The sequence below is a fragment of the Sminthopsis crassicaudata genome, chromosome 2 (genome assembly GCF_048593235.1).
Source record: "Sminthopsis crassicaudata isolate SCR6 chromosome 2, ASM4859323v1, whole genome shotgun sequence".
Taxonomy (NCBI): domain Eukaryota; kingdom Metazoa; phylum Chordata; class Mammalia; order Dasyuromorphia; family Dasyuridae; genus Sminthopsis; species Sminthopsis crassicaudata.
Window position 1 is genome coordinate 661,311,945 of NC_133618.1, and position 19,227 is coordinate 661,331,171.

General features: G+C 43.9%; 1 protein-coding gene and 1 long non-coding RNA gene across 2 annotated transcripts in view; both read right to left on the reverse strand.

Moving 5' to 3' along the window:
* CCDC33 (coiled-coil domain containing 33) overlaps positions 1-19,227 on the reverse strand; it is a 195,407-nt gene that overhangs the window by 46,753 nt on the left and 129,427 nt on the right.
* Positions 130-18,100, reverse strand: LOC141559009 (uncharacterized). The gene is made up of 2 exons (XR_012487197.1): positions 18,017-18,100; positions 130-242 (listed from the first exon to the last, which is right to left on the reverse strand). It is a non-coding gene; the product is annotated as an uncharacterized LOC141559009 (long non-coding RNA).

The following is a 19,227-nucleotide window of genomic DNA, read 5'->3' on the forward strand; positions in this document are numbered from 1 at the left end:
CTGAGCCAGCAGAAGCCCCCCTCCTGAAAACTAGTTCATCTGGGACCTCTTCCTGTAGCTCCCCCAGAGGATTTGGTGCAACTCATGGAGAAGGCTTGTGATAACAAAGGGAAGAACTGCTGAGTGATCTTGGACAAGTCATTTTTATTTATTTGGGGGTCTCAAAATTTCCATTTGAAAAGTGAAGAGATTATCCGGGGTTCTTGACTTTTTCTGTGTCCTCTGGTGAAGCTTATGGATCCCTTCTCAGAATAACATTTTTAGATACATAAAAATAAAAGACATAGGAAATAAATTATATTGTAATGTGGTTATAGGTAGTTATAAAATATATTTTAAAAAGTTCACAGAGCCCAAGTTAAGAATGGCTGGGTTAGCCGATCTCTAAGACCCCTCCCGGTTCCAGAATTCTATGATTTTAAAAGGTTATTTCATAAGATCATATACTTATGATCCTGAAGGTAATCAATCTAGGCCAACCACCTCCTTTTTACAGTTAGGGAAACTGAGGCCCAATGAAATAAACTGACTTGGCCAAGATCACACAGGTAATTAAGTAATAGATCTGAAGTCACTAGGTTAACTGAAGCCTCAAAATAAATTAAGACCAATAAATAAATAAATAAATTAGGATCAACTCCTGAGGAAGCTGGAGTTGGAGCAGCTACTTTATCCTCTCTGGGTTCAGAAGCCAAGGAGTGGGAGAAGGGGTCCCTAGAGATTTTCCATCAGACCCATCTGATGTTAGAAGGGCATTCTTAAAGATAACTCCACTCAAATCTTCCATTTCACAAATGGGGAAACTGAGTCCCAGAAAGGTAAGCAATTTAGCTAAGATCACATATGAGTTAGTAGCAGGGTCAGAATTAGAATCCAGCTCTCTTGACTCCTTGTTGAGTATTCTTTGCACAAATCCTCTTTCCAGAGAACAAAGGGGATGAGGAAAGATCGATAAGCAGAGATCAGGGTATCTCAGAACACAACACACACACTCTCTCACGGACCCTTTAGCTGCAAGCCCCCCAAGTCCTCTGGACCTCCACTGTGATTTACGGCAGAAAGCAAGGGCAAAAGTGGAGGACTCTAATTATGGAAGCTTGATGGGGAGGGGGCAGGAAAGAAAGCTGATACATTGATGGAGGCTAGTGAGGAGTAGGATGCTTTAGATGGCTTTCCTTCTCAGTGGTCCATTCTTGGGCACAGGGGACTAGGAGCCAAATAGTGTTCCATATGAGAAGCTACATTGGTTAGAAAAGTCTTTTTTTCAGGGCAGCTAGGTGGTGCAGTGGTTAAAGCACCAACTTTGAAGTCAGGAGGTCCTGAGTTCAAATTTGGTCTCTGACACTTAATACTTCCTGGCTGTGTGACCCTGGGCAAGTCCCAATTGCCTAAAGAAAGGAAAGGAAAAAAAGAGAAAAGTCAAGTCTTTCTTGGGGAGAAAGGGAGGCAACTGGAGTCAAGTGAATTGTCCAGAATCACACATCTAGTAAGTATCTTGAGACTGAATTTGAACTTAGGTCCTCTTGACTTCAAGGTTGGTACTCTATCCACTGTGCCACCCAGTTGCCCAGGGGTGAGTCTTGATAATGGCTTTTACAGAAATACGGCCTACATGCTGAGAATGGAAGCAAGAGATGGAGAAAGCTTCCTGTCCCTCCACGAGCTGGGACTGATCCACGCCAGGCTCCAGGAGCTCACGCTCTCATTTCCCAGCCAGACCTTTGCTACCTGGACTATTGGAAACTCTATTTTACAAATCATGCAGAGAAGATAACAAAATGCTTCTCTGACCTTCAGTCTTTGTTGGAGATACAGAAATCAAAGTAGCAATTTCCTGTTCCCCACCATGGGCCAGGCCTTCATCAATTCACCTTAGACTATCACAATTCCTTCTTAATCAGCTCCCCCCCCCTTTACATCATTCTGTATCTCTTTCTTTCTCTGTCTGTCTCTTCTCACTCTCTTTCTCTGTCTCTTGTTCTCTGTCTCTCTCCTCTCTTAATTCTCTCTCCCTCTCTTTGCCTGTCTCTTTGTCTGTCTCTCTCCTCTCTTAATTCTCTCTCCCTCTCTCTGCCTGTCTCTTTGTCTGTCTCTCTCCTGTCTTTCTCTTTCTCTGTTTCTCTCTTCTCAATGTCTGTCTCTGTATCTCTCTATCTCTCCCTCTCTCCTCTCTGTCTCTGTTTCTGTCTTTCTTTCTCACTCCTCTCTCTCCCTCTTCTGTCCTTTCCTCCCTTTTCTTTCTTTTGTCTTTCTCTCCATCCTTCCAACCATCCAGCACCAATGTATCTGTCTGTCTCTATCTGCATACACACATGTATCTCTGTACATAAATATTCAGTAACTTTGAATTTTCTGTCACACCAAATGCAAACACACAACATAGTGTTCAGGATTTGCCTTCCATAAGCTGGTGGTCCCAAACCTGTCTTTTTAGCTCAAGATCAATTCCTTCCTCGTGGGTTAATAACATTCCATTTGTACGACTTTCAGTTTGGGACTAGAAGGAACAGGACCTTCATAAGTCAATAAACATTTACTAAGCTCCTACAGTGTGTCAGGCATTCTACTGAGGGTTGGGAATAGAGAAAGAAGTGGCTCCAAGAAGTTCATCATTTATTCTTAGCTGTAAGGAGGCTCAGGAATATTATCAGGAAAACCTGAATTCAAATTCTGATCCTTGACGTTTGCTAACTATTTCACTCTGGTCAAGTTATTGAACTCCTTTCAGTCTCAGTTTCCTCATCTCTAAAATGGGAATAATAATACAGAATTTACCTCCTGGAGTCATTGGGAAGATGAAATAATGTATTTGTAAATCACTTTCCAAACCTTAAGCACTATATGTTATCTACTATTATCATCATCTAGCCCAACAATTCTCAAGATATGGTCTTGGGACTTTGGGGGTCCCCAAAATCATTTCAGCAGGTCTGGGAGGTAATATTAAGACATTTTGACTTCTAATATATAGTAACTATCAGTATGTATAACCGACACAAACAAAAGGTCTTTGAGGTCCTCAGTAATTTTTAAAGAGTCTAAAGGGATGCTGAGACTAAATGGATGCCCTGGCCTAGGGTAACCCCTTTTGTAGTGGCCCACAGTTGGGGAGTAGCTGGCTCCAGTTCACACAAATAAACAAGCTGCCAAGCCAGAGGCTCCGTCCCTTGTCCTTGAACTTCAAATTCAAAGACTTTTCAACCTCCTGGGAAGGGAATCTCTTTTTAAAAAGTTATTCTCTTCAATTATGAACTGAATAGCCATCAACAAACACAACATCCAATAAACAAAGGACAAACACTTAGGAAGATTCCATACCAAACCATGAACCATTATGTACAATTTGTCTTTTTTTTCCTTTTAAAGAATATGACAAATTTAACACGGTAGTAACAAAGTTGTCCTAGTGGCTTGAATGCTGGAAGGTCATTTTATTGCAATCCCACAGCACCTTCTCAAACACAGCTGGGGACACAGGAGGTGTTTAACAAATACTTAGTGACTGACTCATTGAAAAGGCATATTGATGGAAACCCAATCCCCAAAGTGGGCTTGCTCTCAGTCAGGCTCTGGCTCCTCAGCTGTCCAACAGCCTTGGCCCCAGTCCACAGCTTTCTGTGGCCCCCTCTCCTGCAGAGAATCCCACTCCGTCCTGGAAGAGACAATAGCGGCCCCTGCTCACCCTAAATCTTGCTCCCTCTGGGGCCCTATCATCGTCATCTGTAGTGAAATCACCACAAAAACCAGATACGAGAGAGCAGGAATATGAGGTGACTTGGGTCTAATTATTTTTGGCCTGCTGTCTAATTTTCCTTCAGTCCAGACTGTTTTCTTTGCTCACATAAAATGGCGCTGGTTTGCACATTTGCACACTTGGCTGCATGAGTTGTGTTTGAGGAGGAGAGACATCGCTCACTGCTTCTTAGGGGAGCCCTGTGGTTGTTAGGAGAGGAACCCAGAGCTCCCAAACTTCTAAAGCTGCTGGATCATTTGGGGGCCTCCATCAGGCACAGACCCCACAAATAGATATGGAACACATCTGGAGGCCAGATGTAGCTTGTCTCTGGGTTGTACAGTGACCTAGAGACGACTATAGCCAAGAATACCACGGAAGGCCAGGGCCCCAAGCCTCCTTCCACCTCCCTCGGGATAGATGGGAGGCGGAGACTAGTCAGCTGAGTTAGAAATTCCATAGGGTTTACTGCCATCCCACCTCAATTCCCCTTCACCCCCCTCCTTCAGCCCACACACATTTCACCCATCAGCATTAAGCCTTAATGTAATGGACTGGCTTGAACACACAATTGAACATACAATTGGTCTAGTGAGGCAGTATGACCATGTAATCTGATTACAGGGAATATTGGTAAAGGAGGATTAGGCCATTTTGTCTAAAGTGGGAGCCCGAGTACTTAAAACCCACTCCTGGAGATAATTCAGGAGTTTTCTTGTTGTTCAGTCGTGACTGACTCTTGGTGACCCCATTTGGGATTTTCTTTCCTGGAGGGGCCTGTCATTTCCTTCTCCAGCTCATTTTACAGATGAGGAAACTGAGGCAAACAGAGCTAAATGACTTGCCAAGTTCACATAGCAGTTAAGTATCCTTGGCCAGATTTGAACTTGGGAAGATAAGTCTTTCTGACTGTAGGACTCGTACTCTTTCCACTACATCCCTGGCTACCCTAATTCAGGGGTTAGTAAAAGAGTTTGTTTTGTCCTTCTTGATTCACATACTACTAGCTTGAGGAATGCATTTTTCTTTCATATTTTAGTTTGTAGGCTTATGGGGAAGCGACAAATATCACCATTTGTTGTTTGGTGAAATTGAGTCACAGCTCTATCCCAGTGTAATAGAGCACATCAGTAATAGGGCTTGGATCAGAGTTCCCAGGCCGCTGTTAGCGGTTAGAGAATTTCCGCCGGTCCACGGGGTTTCTGGACTGGAATGTTTGGTCCCTGACTTTGGGGAGGACTTGGTTTCGGAGATGGAGGCTGAGATATGACATATACAAATATACATTTTCCCTTATTAGACTACAAGCAGTTTTTAAATGTTTGTATTTTTGGTGACTGCCACAGTATCTGGCAAATAGTAGGTGTTTGATAAATCACACCTGGATGGTCATTCCTGGACATAGCAGTGTGACTATTCCTGTGGCCCTTATGGTGTGCAAAGTATCATCTGTTTAGGATTTACAAAACACTTTCTGAGAGGCAGATTTAGTGGAATGTAAATTGGATTCACGTAATGGTATGTATAACATTTCTCCTTTCTCAGTTTCTCCATCTGTAAAGTGGGGAGAGTAAGACGTAATACTACTTAACTTAGAGGGTGAATGTGAGAAAAGAGCCTTAAAAACTCAAGAGAAATATGAATGAAATCATTTCCTTAAAACAACTCTGTCAGGTATGTCGGGTAAACCCTATTGCCTCCATTTGACAAATGAGGAAACTGAATTTTGGAGTAGTTACATGGTTTGCTCATAGTTATCTAGCTAGTGTTGAATCTGGGACTCATGGAATTGCTCATGGAGTTTCATAATCTGAAGCTTAAAGGGGATATCTCAGTACCCATAGAGTCCAAACCTTGCTTGCAAAGGAAATCTCCACTATGACACATCTCAAAAGAGGCTATCCTGCCTCCACTTGAAGACCTCTGATGGGGGGACCCTAGTGCCTCACAAAGTCATCCATTTTACTTTGGGGAAGCTCTTCTTGATGGGAAGTTCTTTCCTGATTTCAGACCTAAATTCATCTTTTGCACTTTCCACCTAGTTCTGCTCTCTGGGTTGAAATCCTGTGAGTCTGATTTCTCCAGGTACTTGAACCCAGCTCTTGAGCATCCCCGGGTCCTTCAATGAATCTACATTTGACACGACTCTAGGCTTTTTATTGATGGATTGGTTGGTTGGGTGGGTGATTGATTGGCCATCCTTGTTACCTTTCCCAGTTGAATGGTGGCCTTCCTAACTGGCGGCACCCAGCCCCAACAGGACATACTCAAGGCTTCTGACTCCAGACTCAGTGATCTTTGCACTTCCCCGGACTTATTCAACAGGAGCTGATGCATTTCTGCATGCTCTACAAACAAGTTCAAATTAATTAAGTGTAAACAATGTTCATGAGGCCTGAAAGCAGGCCCAGTGATGGCTTGTGTAGAACAGAGAGGGGTTAATGAGGAAAGAAGGCTATAATGACAACATATTGATGATGTCTCCCTTTCCCTGGTGAGGAGCAGGGGAGGGGAGTTGGGCAGGAGAGCAATCGACAGACCGTGTCAATAAATCCTCTAATGGAACCTTCTGAGACCTTAATTAGAGGCCCTCATTACTCCTCACACCCTCTTAGCCACTGGGGATGGCCAAGCCCTGGCCTGCGCTTTCACCACCAGACAGTTGACATGAGTGGAAGGATATGTCCAATCTCCTGAAGTGTGATTCCTGGTCTGGCCTTGGCTACAACTATTGATTGCAGGTGCCATCTTGTCCCAGGGGAGCTGCCCAGCAGTCTTTCTCTGCTAATGGCTGCCTCACAGGATAAGAATCCTGCCCAGAAATTTCTTACTCACCATTAGTACTTAATTCTTCTGGGAAATCATCTTCTCCCAGCCTTAACTATAAGCTACTCTTTAAAAGGAGATTTTTCCCGCCTTGGAAGGGAGAGGCACTACAACTTATTTCTTCTCCGTTTTTTTCCCCATCCAGAGATATAACAAGGATGGAGTAATAGGGACTTTGCTCCAAAGCTCCAATATTTAGTGGGTGGTGGTATCCGTAGAATAAGGGGTTGCCAAATTGTGAACAGTGAGCTAAAAATCATTTTTATAGTTTTATTGTATTTAAAAATGTAAAATCCATTCTCAGTTCAACTGCCAAACAAAATACAAACATGATTTCTGCCATTGCTTACCACCTAGTTAGCAAAGATAAGAATAAGAACATTCCCAAATGACCCTGTTATATTGAGTGTTTTGTTTCCCTCTCAGGAGGTGCTGTTCCAGGATCTTTCCCCCATGAGAGAACTCTCTGTTCCCATTCCATTCAATTAAGATTTTCTCTAAAAGTTGAACTGAGGATGAGCTCTGTGTGGTTTATTTATCACAGATGCCCATATAGCTGTGCTCCCATGTGCAGAATATTATCAAGCTAGTCTTTCCATAGAGTGCTGCTGGGTGGTACAGTGGATAGAGTAACTGAAATCGGGAAGTTGGGAAGAAGACCGGAATTTTAAATCTAATCTTAGACACTTGTCAGCTGTGTGATCCTGGGCAAATCCCTTAACTCTGTTTGCCTCAGTTTCCTCATCTGTAAAATGAGCTGGAAAAGGAAATAGTAAGCCCCTCTATAATTTCTACCAAGGAAACCCCAAATGTAATCATGGAGAGTTGGACTGACTGAACAACAGCAAGCCTTTATGGAGCACTGTATTTTTGGAGTTCCTGTATTTTTGGTGATTGGAACAGTATCTGGCACATAGTAGGTGTTTGATAAATCATACCTGGTTGGTGATTCCTGGACATAGCATTGTGGCTATTCTTGTGGCCCTTATGGTATGCAAAGTGTCATCTACTTAGGGTTTACAAAATACTTTCTGGGAGACAGCATGATTTAGTGGAAAGAACCTTGGGAGGGAGATGCTATTGTTATCACCATTTTATAGATGAGGAAACAGAAGTGACTTGTCCAGCATCACACGTCTAGTAAGTACTTACAATAGGATTCAAACTCAGGTTTTTCTGACTTTTTGTCCAATGTCTCAGTTACCCACAATGCTGTGCCTTCTTGGCCACTGGCCTTTATTAGCCAGAGGAGCAAACTAAGATGATTTATAGGGACAAAGAGCTGGAAAGGACCTTAGGGGCCATTTACTTCAGCTCCCTTATTTCACAGATGTGGAAAATGAGATGCAATAAGGAGAACTGGCTAAAGATGCCATAGTCCTGGAGTTTGAACCTCGATTACAGGTTCTGGCACACAGTAGGTCTAGAATGCATTTGTTTGAGCTTAGGCATCTCAGCATGTGATCGTAGCAATACCTGATGCTTCCTTACACTGGATTTGGAAGTAGCTGGTTGTGAGGCAGGGTTAATATGTACTTAGTCCCCATTCATTTCTCTAATGGAGGTTCCACTGAGCTGTGGCAGAGAATCTGGCACAGGTGCCTGCCTTTCTCTGTCCCCGAGATACTTCCTCTTTGTCCCAGCTTGTGTAATTTCTCCCCTGCGTGTCTTTACACACACACACACACACACACACACACACACACACACACACACACACAGATACAAACACAAATATCTACACACATGCACATACACATACCTCTGCTAATGGGCTTTTGATGAAAAACATCCTATACCCCTAAAGTGGTAGGTTTATCTTCATGCTTTCCAAGTGGGGCAGATGCTTCATCTTGGGATGTAGGAAGTTATCCCTTTTCCTACAGCCTGAATCCTTGGGATTTATTTCTACCCTTTTTGCCTTCCTTCTCTATCATTCTCTGCCTGTCTCTTTTAGTACTGTAGCCCACTGATTTTAAAGAAACCCTATCATTTGTCCTATCACTAATGGGGTACCAGACTGGGAGTTGCTGGTACAAACTGTCACGTAAGCCTTGCTCAGTCTCTCCAAACTCTTCCCATTTCTACTTTGCATCCCCTCTCCTCGGAACAACTTGCTGCTTCTATAGTTTAATGAACATTTAAGTCACTCTATCCTGGGATACGTGGATGTCCACCTCCGATCTAAGACTGAGCGGATTTTCCCAATTTCCCCAACTCCCCGGGGTCTTTTCTATTTGGCTCCATATTCTTCTATTCTAAACCAAGGCTCCAGCAGATAAAAATTGCCCTTACCAGCCCTTAGAAATCTCTTGAACAAAGCGAAACTTTCCTATTCCTGAGGTCAAATTCTTGAGCTGTAAAGTTCTTCCAAGAGCCTCTCTAATTCAGACTAGCTTCTTGTATCCATCATCCTGTCTTCTCCAGAATTGTCTCCCCTTCTGATCCCTGTGCCTTCTCCTCCCCCATCTAGTCACCTCTCACAACACAAATCATTTTCAAGCCCTGATTCTGGCTTTTCCCTTAGAATACTGGCTTCTCGGCAGCATTAGAAATGTTGCTTATAGTTATATATTCTGTTACACTCATCCCTCAGCTCTCCTCCCTCCTCTATGCCTGTATACTTTACATATGCATTTTGGAAGATGGATTTTATTTGGGGAATAAATGGCTCAAAGTCAGTTTTTGTAGTTGTACTTCTGTGTCTTCACCCTGAACAATGAAGGGTTTGGAATCTGGATTCCTGGGTCTCGACTCTATCTCAGTACCACCACAGATGCTCTTCTTCCCCTTTCATGTCTCATTTATATCCTTCACCCTAACCTCAGATCACCATTCCTTCTCTGACCAGTAGATAGAAATAAGTGCTCTCATAGAGAGATAAATATAAAGAACTGCATTTGGATTCAAAAAATAAACTGCCTGTGCACAAACAGCTAAAAAAGGACATGCTTCGGACATGGTTCATTTGATGAATATGAATACCCAAATGAAAATATGATTTCAGACTGCACCAATTAAAGTACAGTGTGCAGAATGAAGGAAGAGATAATCCCCATGTAGAGACCACATCTGAGTTCACTCTGTTCTGAATACCACATTTTCCAAAGGAAATTGGCAATCTGGAGAACATTCAGAGTACTCAAAAACGTACTGTTCGTTGAAGGAATGGGGGATGCATTGGCCAGTGACTTGACATGACACGAGACCTGGTTTCAAGTATCTGAAGGGCTTTTATGCAGAAAGAGGATGAGAGCTGGTTCTTAGCCCCTGAGGAAAGTGCAAGGAGCAAGGGGAGGCAGCTAAGAGAGGCAGATTGTAGCTTTAAACAAAAACTTTCCAACAACTAGACCAACAGCTTGTCCCAACAGTCAGACCAAAGTGAAAGGCATTTCCTGGGAGGGAGTGGATTCTTCCTTGTTAGGGGATGGTGGGGATTGGGAGGGGTGTTACATTTATGTAACACCTACTGTGTGCCAGGTACTATGCTAAGTGCTTTCCCAATATTATATCATTTGATCAGTGTTTGGATGACCACTTGTCTGATATGTTATACTAAGTAGTTTATACCAGTTGAACTAGATGATTTCTGAAGTCCTTTCCAGCAATGAGATTCCATCCCCTGCTCCTGAATGATGTCTCAGCCTCTTAGACCTTTTTGCCTCAGCAAGAAAAATCACTATTCCTCCCTTTAAACTTTCATCTTGTCTTCCATCATGGAGGGATGACAAGAAAAGGTGGAGAAAGCAATTGCAGAGACACAGGGCAGGCTTGGGGATGGGGGTGGGGGAAGGAGAGCTCAGAGAAGAAAATGAAATCTCATTTGTACCTGGGCCCAAGGGAGCACTCAATTTAATTCAAAAAATATTTAATCAAGGGCCTACTGTGTGCAATCATAGGCACGCATCTCCAGTGACAGATTCTGTGGAGTCTCCTGGGCCCCATCAATTCACCTGGAATGTATTTGGAAAGGTTTGCAATACTGCCTGCGTGGCCAGAGAGCTGTGAGAATCCCAAATGGGGCCCCAGAGACTATAACTTGTCCCCCCACTCTTAAGTCTGTTACCAGATGGAAGGTAGGGGGCTTGCATTAAAAAGTGGTCATTCTAGGCTCTGACTTAGGACTGGGATATGAGGGGGTAGGTGGAATTTACCTTAAATTATGGGGCATCTTTAGGGGCCTAGATGTGTATCTGCTTAGGAAAGCCTGTGAGTAAATAATCTAGGGAGAAAGAGAGGGAAGGACAGTTATTCCCAGCTAGTTCTGACTCTGTCCCTCCTGGATGTCCCCTCATTGTCTGGCTCAGTTCTCCTAAGACCTGGAGTTGATGTCACTGGGCTCAGTCTGAACAGGTGAGAAAGAGCTGAGAGCAGTTGTCTCCAGATCCAGAGCAGCCCAAGCCTTACTCTTAGGAGCGCTTCTCCCTTAAAGCCTCAGCTGGCAATTTCTTCAACTAGAGCAGAGGGGAGAGGGGAATGCCCTTTGTTCTGACGGTGCTGAAGGACTGGCTGCTGGGGAGAAGGTGGGGCACAGAAAACATGCCCCAGGATGGGGCCGGGGCCCCAATAGAGTGGAGCAAGGTCTGGCAGGGGAACAAGAGAAAGGCTTATTTGGAAGAAAAATATATTCTAGGTCAAGAGCAGTTATCTGACAAGGGATGAGCTGGGAGAGGGAGGACATTCCTGACCTCCTGTTTCCTCTTAATTTCCCACCCTGGAGATTGCTTGGATTCCAGTTCCCTTGTTCTGAAGTATCCAACTCTCTGTAATCTCATTTCTTATTTTCTTGGCAGAAATACTAGAGTGGTTTGCCATTTCCTTCTCCAGCTCATTTACAGATGAGGAAACGGAGGCAAACAGGGTTAAGTGACTTGCCCACAGTCACACAGCTAGGAAATGTCTGAAGCCAGATTTGCCCTCATGAAGATGAGTTTTCAGACTCCAGGCCTAGAACTCTGCCCATTGCACTACTTGGCTAGCTGGTACTTTCGCCTAAACTAATTAATGGCTCACATTAGATACCTAGGCGAAAGCCAGGGACAAGAACCCTAGTCCTGGAGTCAGAGGACCTGAGTTCAAATTCTCCTCCAGAAACTCCTCGGACAAATTCCTTTCCTGTTTGGCCCCCAACTTCCTGATTTCCCCAGCTACCAGTGCCATCCTCCCCCAAACTACCTGCTATGTACTACGTATGCCAACAGGATGTCAGTGCCACGGGGACTTTTATTGCTTTCAATTCTGTCAGTCTCCAGAGCCTCACACAAAGCTTGGCTCATTAATAGGTTGGGTCATAAGATATAAACAAGAAGGTTGGATTAGACGGCCTCTGAAATCCCTAATTCTAGATCTGAGACTCTCTGATTAAATTATACTTATAAATGTTTGAATGTTGCCTCTCCATGAGAATGGATGCTTCTCGAAGGCAGGGACGTGTCCATTTTGTTTTTAAATCTCCAGTGCTTGACATCGAATTTAGTATCTAAGAAGCATTTACACTGAAGTAATGTTTATTGATTGACCTACGGGGGGGGGGGGGTGGAGTTCTTTTAAGTTTTCATTCAATGACTATTGATGGTACCTTTTACACCAGACATGGAGAGGAGGGGGAAGGTTGCATTAACTGGGCTTCCTAGCCAATGTGAGGAGCCGATTGGATTGCTACAAAAAGCAGAAGAGTCCAAGTATCACCATTCCCATTTTCAATGACTATGCGGGGCAATGCGTACAAGTACTATCATTCCCATTTTACAGATGGAGAGACTGAGGTTCAGGGAAGCGCCGAGCGTGACGCAGAAGAATCCTCAATCCAGGATCGGAACCCCAGCTCCCACGGCCCTCCCTCCATTTCCACAAGCTCCTCCTCCGTTCTGGAGGGACCCCCACTCTGCCGCGGGGCCCTGGCAGCTTGGCAAGCGGCTCAGTAACACTCGGTACGCATCCTCGCCCCCGGGGCCCCACAATCCTTTAAATCGAGTTCTGCTCAGCACCCAGCCCCGCACAAAGCCCGAGCGGATTTGCATATCTGAGCGCGAGGAGATCCGGCTGCGGCGGCTTATTCCCATCAGAGCCTGGGCCGCTCTTTGTCTGTTTGTGTAAGCCGGGCTGAGGGCTGGAGGATAATTAGTCCCTGGTGTTCGGCCTGCCCCTCCCTGACCCCCTCCCTCCTCCTCCCCTTTGAAACATTTAAAGGAACAGCTTCCACTTTCCGGCCCCGGCAGCGCCCGGGAGATACGCCCACCCTGGGCCCAACCGCACTGGGGCTTTTCTCCGGGGCATCAAAGGCTCTTGCAGCCTCGCTCCTTCCCGCTCCTTCTTTTCCTGATCTTGGGCGGGTGGGGGCTGCTGGTGGGGCCAGAGCAGCAATTAATTGGCATTTTATCTGATTAAACCGGGGTTGACTTGCCCTGTCTCAGGTGACATAATCTACGGGTCTGATGGTATCTTTTACACCAAATATGGGGGGGGGGGAGGTTGTATTAACTAGGTTTCCTAGCCAATGTGAGGAGTTAATTGGATTGCATCAAAAAGCATTTAATCTGAGCAGAAGAGTCCACTATGATAAAGATGTTGGGGGAGGGGGGTCCTGCTCGCATTCTGAGGAAGGGAGCTGGAGGAGGAGGGGGACTGCCGACTCCGGGCTCTGAGGTGGCGTTTAATAGGGAAATAAGGAAAGGCCCGAGATTAACAGCTCGGCTTCCCCACTAGCCATGTTCTCACCACCAGGTGGGCCCCGTTCCCCCGCCTGTCTGGTCCAGGGAGATAACACTGAGAGGCCAATTACTGGGTTGTAGCCGCTCTGGACTGAGGAGGGAGATGGGGGCCCACCCCTCTTCCCTTACTCCAGCCAGAGGCTTGGAGGGTGGGCTGAAGGGAAGTAACGTTCCATCACCGGGAAGTGGGGCTGTACAGAATCTAAGATGGCTCTTCCCATAGGATGATAGAAAGCTAGAAAAGTAGCAAGTCTATGGGAATGTTTGCCTACATACAGAGGACCGGACGGAGACCAAGACCCGGGCTCCGGCCTAAACCCCATCTTAGCTTAACTGTGTGATATGTTCCAGGCATGTCTGACCCTTCGTGACCCTATATGGCGTTTTCTTAGCAAAGTTACTGGAAGGGTTTGCTATTTCCTGCTCCAGCTCATTTTATAGATGAGGAAACTTAGGCAAAGTTAAGTGACTTACTCAGTCACACAGCTAATAAGTGTCTGAGGCTGGATTTGAACTCAGGAAGATGAGTCTCTCTGACTCCAGACAGGGCACTCTGTGTGCACCATGACGCCACCTAGGGGCCCTAACAGCAAAAAAATGCCAGAATCCACGATAGAGTCAGAGTCGTGACTATGAGAGAGCCTGGTCCTCCCCTGAATACCATTGACTGAAGAGTAGAAAACCACATACAGAGAGTAGTTTCCAAAGCTTAGGCTTCCCTCGCTGTCAAATAGAAAAAAATAGCAACTGCCATGGGCCAGTTCTGGATCGCCATAGCAATCTGACCCATTCAGGCCAACTCTCATGGAATAGAGACCCTTACTAGTGGGAGCTCTTGATACCGCGAGAAGACACAAACAGCCCATGCATCACTGAGGCAATCCTGAAAGAGGATTCCCAAGGGAAATGCACAAACTTGTGCATAATAGTCGGGGAGGGCAGGATCCCCAAACACCATAGTTGAACAGCTCCCCAATTCATTTTCTCTGCATTATTATCCAAATGGATAATTGGATAATTGCTTATTGGAATAAGCAGCTGGGGGAAAAAAATCACTGATTGTGGTGGTTCTTACAGGCTAACTTTAAGTGTGTGTGTATGTATGTGTACTGAGGAGGGAGGTGGTCAATGATGTCAGATAATTAAAATATGCTCCAGGTGCTATTTTCCTTCTTCTGAGTATTATTTTGGTTCCTATATGTTTGGCCAGTCTTTGCTGAGCCCTGACTTTTCAACATGGCAGCACATCGGCATAGAGAGTGAGGTGTTACTCTTCTGCCTGTATGTTAGGTGTCTACATAATTGATACCAGGATTTCTGCTTGCTGTTTAGCAGTTGAAGGATTTGAACTCATCTCCATTCCAGATTAGAAGGAAATACTTCTTTCCTCTCTCTCTCTCTCTCTCTCTCTCTCTCTCTCTCTCTCTCTCTCTCTCTCCTCTCTCTCTCTCTCTCTCTCTCTCTCTCTCTCTCTCTTTGTCTCTCTCTCTCTCTCTCTCTCTCTCTCTCTCTCTCTCTCTCTCTCTCTCTCTCTTTGTCTCTCTTTCTCTCTCTGTCTCTGTCTCTTTGTCTATCTCTCTGTCTCTCTCTCTCTTTCTATATCTTTATAAGGATCCTGTAGACAATGCAATGGGTCCTTGGTGGAAAGGACAAGCATGTAAAAGACATCAGTTCTCACAGCTCTTGTGCTTCAATCAATGTCCCTCATCTGTCAAATGGACATGATAATTCTTTCTTTCCCTTATCCTCTCCATAGAATTGTAGAGAATCAAATGAAGTCAGAGGATCATAGATCTAAGATGAAAAGTCATTTAATTCTCCTGCCTCCTTAGATGAGATTCAGGGAGTTTAAGGGATCTGTTTAGTCACATGTGCATTAAGAATCAGAGTTGGGATTTGGATCCAGGTCCTCTGACTTTAGAGCAAGTATTCTTTCCACTGTAAGAGATGTCTCCTTTATCACAACATTCTGGGAAAATGCTTTGCATGAAGCACCAGCCACACAAGCTTGATGTGTAGGAAAAAATGCTAGAGATCAAATCAAAGAGATCTGAGTTGAAATCCTCCCCTGGAATGTTCTGTGTGATCACAGACAGGTCATTTGACTTCTCATCTGCAAAATGGGGATGATAATACCTCACAGTACTTTACAATAAATGGGAGGGTCAAAATATTTAATATATGTAAAATGCTTTGCAAACCTTAAAAGTGTTCCATGCACTTGGTTTTATTATAATCATTATTCTCTAATATCATTGCAAGCTAAAGTTTTTCAAGTGCATTTTCTTTTGGGGAACCCTTCCTGTGAGGATATAGATGTTAGGAGGATTGGGACATTTTAAAATGCCAAAATACCAAACTTGTGAGAGATCTTAAGAATTTATCTACTCTAACCCTCTTATTTTTTCCAAGTCCCAGAGAGATTGACTTGGTCAATGTCAAAATTAGTCTTTCCCCCCCCCAGGTCTCCTGACTCCCAGACTTAATGAATCCCTTTCAGTCATATTACTCCTATTCTACTAGGGAGGGGGAAGGAAAAGAGAAGACTCCAGTGAAGGAGAAAATGAAGACTTAACAGGTTGGAGAGATCAAGAAAAGGAGATATTTACCCTCCCTTTGGCTTATGGGATAGAATGTGGAGGGTAGCGAAGGCTCCCATTATCTTGCACCAAATATCTCTCCCAATGATTGCTACATAAGCTATTAGAGCTTTTAGCTTTTAGCCTCTGGCACCAGCATCACCATTTCCCAGTTCCTCTAATATCTTGAAAATTCCCTTTGGAAGGTGTCCCTCTCATCCCCTTCTACCTTGGAGAACGGAGCTGTCTGATATGTTGCTTTAGGGCTAGCGAATCTGGCTAAGAGGAGAGCCTTGAGACTCTCTTGGAAGAGAACTGGAGTGGTTAAGGGTGGAAAAGGACATAGGAAGCAGGGGCTAAGGGTTAAGTGACAAACTTTAGGGATTTCTTAATTTTACCTTGGATTCTAGATCAAAGCGCTGTCCAGACTGCTACCCACTCACCCCCCTTCCCTGCCCTAGGAGCTTTTATTGATGACTCAATCACCCAGCGTTTTATGGCCCCATCATCCCCTGTTTTATTTACTGAGATAACCTCAATCCCCCCACTCTGCTATTTAATCAAGGAACAGGGATGGGTCAATACCACAGGACAGATACCCCTGTCCCTCCTCCTTTCCCTAAGTCATCTGGGCTAATGAACTGTGAAAGTCTAACAGCTTTCAACACCCTCCTTTCTCCCCTCCCCACACTCTCTTCTCTCCCTCCCTCCTTTTTCTCTCCTCTCTTCCTCTCTCCCTCTTTTCCTCCCTCTGTCTGTGTGTGTCTCTTTCCAGTTCAGCTTACCTCCTTATCATTTAGATATCCAATTCTTCTCTCCCATCCTTTCTCCTCCCATCTTTATCTGGTTTTCACTACCATCACCACTTCTGCCTACTAGTAGGACATGGAGATTTAGGGCTGAAGTACTGGTTTCTTTGCCTCAATTCTCCTCTGGACAATACGTCCCTTTTCTAACTTCACCAAAGCATTTTCACATAGTAGAACAATGGACTTTTTGAATCTTTTTTTTTGGGGGGGGATTTAATCATTTTATTAACAAGGCCAATGTTAGTTTTAAATCTTTAGGACTATCTGTAGTACCTAACTCATGGGGTTCTTACAAGAATCATATGTAAAGTATTTTGTAAATCTTAACTTTTTGCATTTCAGCTATTATTATCTACTAGCTAAATCTTCATGACAACTATGATATCCTGATCTTCCCAGCTATTAATGTTTCCCTCCCCTCCAAGTTACCTTGTTTATCTATCCATCCATTTATCTGTTTACCTACATACCTGCCTACTCATCTACCTATCCATCCATCCATCCATCCATCCATCCATCTACCTACTTACCCATCCATTTACCTATAATCCATTCATCTAGATATCTATACCTATACATTTATATTTACATATCTATTTATCATCCAGTTGTATATATCTCTATACACACATATATACATATATGCACATATATGTATATATATAAAATGCTCCCTACAATTTCCCCTCAATCTCTAGCCTTGGACATTTCTGTTCTGTGGCACCCATGGCTGATGGATCAATTCCTCCATTTGCCTCCAACTCACCAAAGGAAAGGATCAGTCCTGTTCTCATGTGCTATCTTGGAAAATGTTCCAACTGGGTGTCCAGAGATATGGATTCTAGTTCCAGCTCTGGAAGTGACTTGCAAACCTTTATTTATTTATTTTTTTTGCCTTTAGTTTCCTCAATTGTAAAGTGTGGAATTGGACTAGATCCTAGCTTCTTAAACTGTATTTCATGATCCCATATAGGATCTTATAACTGAATGTGGGAGTCATGAAATTATGATTTATTTCAGGAAATGATTGATTTGTATACCTAATTTATATATTTATATTATTGTGCCTCAGTTTCCCTAAATTGTTCTGCCTGAGTTTCCCTAATTGTCCTGCATCAGTTTCCTTGAATTGTTCTGCCTTAATCTCCCTGGTTTACAACCCTCCTCCTGATCATTAGGATTGATATAATTTAGGGCTAGTTACTTTAAGGTTATAAATTGTAAATGTGTAAACTCAAGATAAGGGGGAATTCAGACTTCCTGGCTCCTAACTTCTCCTAAGGCATCAAGAATTTATGGTCCTACCCCCCAACCAGTCAGAACTGGATTGATGGTCCCTGCTTGGGGATTTCCACTCACCAGAGTTTGGACTCCACCCCACTTTGGGTTCCTGAGCTTGGAGCTTGTATATATATCATTGAGAACTCACATTGGAGGCTGGATGCTTTGGACATCAGCCCTGGGGGCAATATGCCTCCAGCACAATCTCTCTCTCTCAAAAATCCAAATAAAATACTAAAAACTCTCTAATCTCTACCTTGCCTCAGTTTCTCTGACATCATAATATATCCCAGGTCATGTAAAATTTTTGGGGGGGGGGGGTGAAAAGGGGTTGCAAGTGTAAAAAGTTTAAGAAGCCGTGGATTAGAGGCCTGTTTAAGTTCTCTTCTAGCTTCAACTCTGGCCTCTGTCCCTTAAATTTCTGACTCCAGGAGAATCTTGAAGTAAATAGTTGCCCAGGATCACAGCAATAAATCAAACAATCAGATTTCAAATCCAGGTCAAGAGTTATAAAATCTAAGAGTTTGAAGAAAGTTCAAAGACCATTCGGTCTGATCCATATATAACCAAAACTAATCAAACAAGTAGTCTTCCATCTTTTATTTTAAAAACAAAGTATTTCCCACTTTCTGAGCAGCCAGCCTATGCTAATTCTAGATAGCTCTGTTAGATTTCTCTTTTAGCTGAGTCTAAACTTACTTCATGTCACCATCTACCTCTGGCCATCCCTTTGGGCCCAAACACAGAACCTTTCTTCCATAAAATAGTCATTTCAGTACTTGACAACAGCAATCACTTCTTCATCTCAGGAATGCCTAAGTCCTTGGACCCATCCTGATACCCTAATGGAAAGCCCATCAGTCCCTTTAGTGTACTGTTTATCATTCATTCTCTGGACATGTTCAACGTCCCTTGTCAATGTCTCTCCTAAATGAGCATTTGGCTCTGGGCACAGCACTTCAGAAGTGGTCAAAGGAGAGACTCCCACTTCTCCTGTTCTACAAACTCTGCTTCTCTTAATATGGCCAGACTATTGTTTTTTTGGCTGGCTCAGCCATTGACTTAAGATTCAGCCCTCCTTCCCACTATCCTATGCTTTCTTTTCAGGACCCTGCGATCATTCTGTATTACTTGTAAACTTGAAGATGCTAGACTTTCTGTCTCTAGAACCCTGAGTAAAACAAGGCCTTTTTTCACCCTTCCCCAGTCTCTTTTCTTCTATTCTCGGGTACTCCTGATTGGCTAATGAGGGTCATTACACGAGTACAAAGGCTGTGATGGCTCTGCTC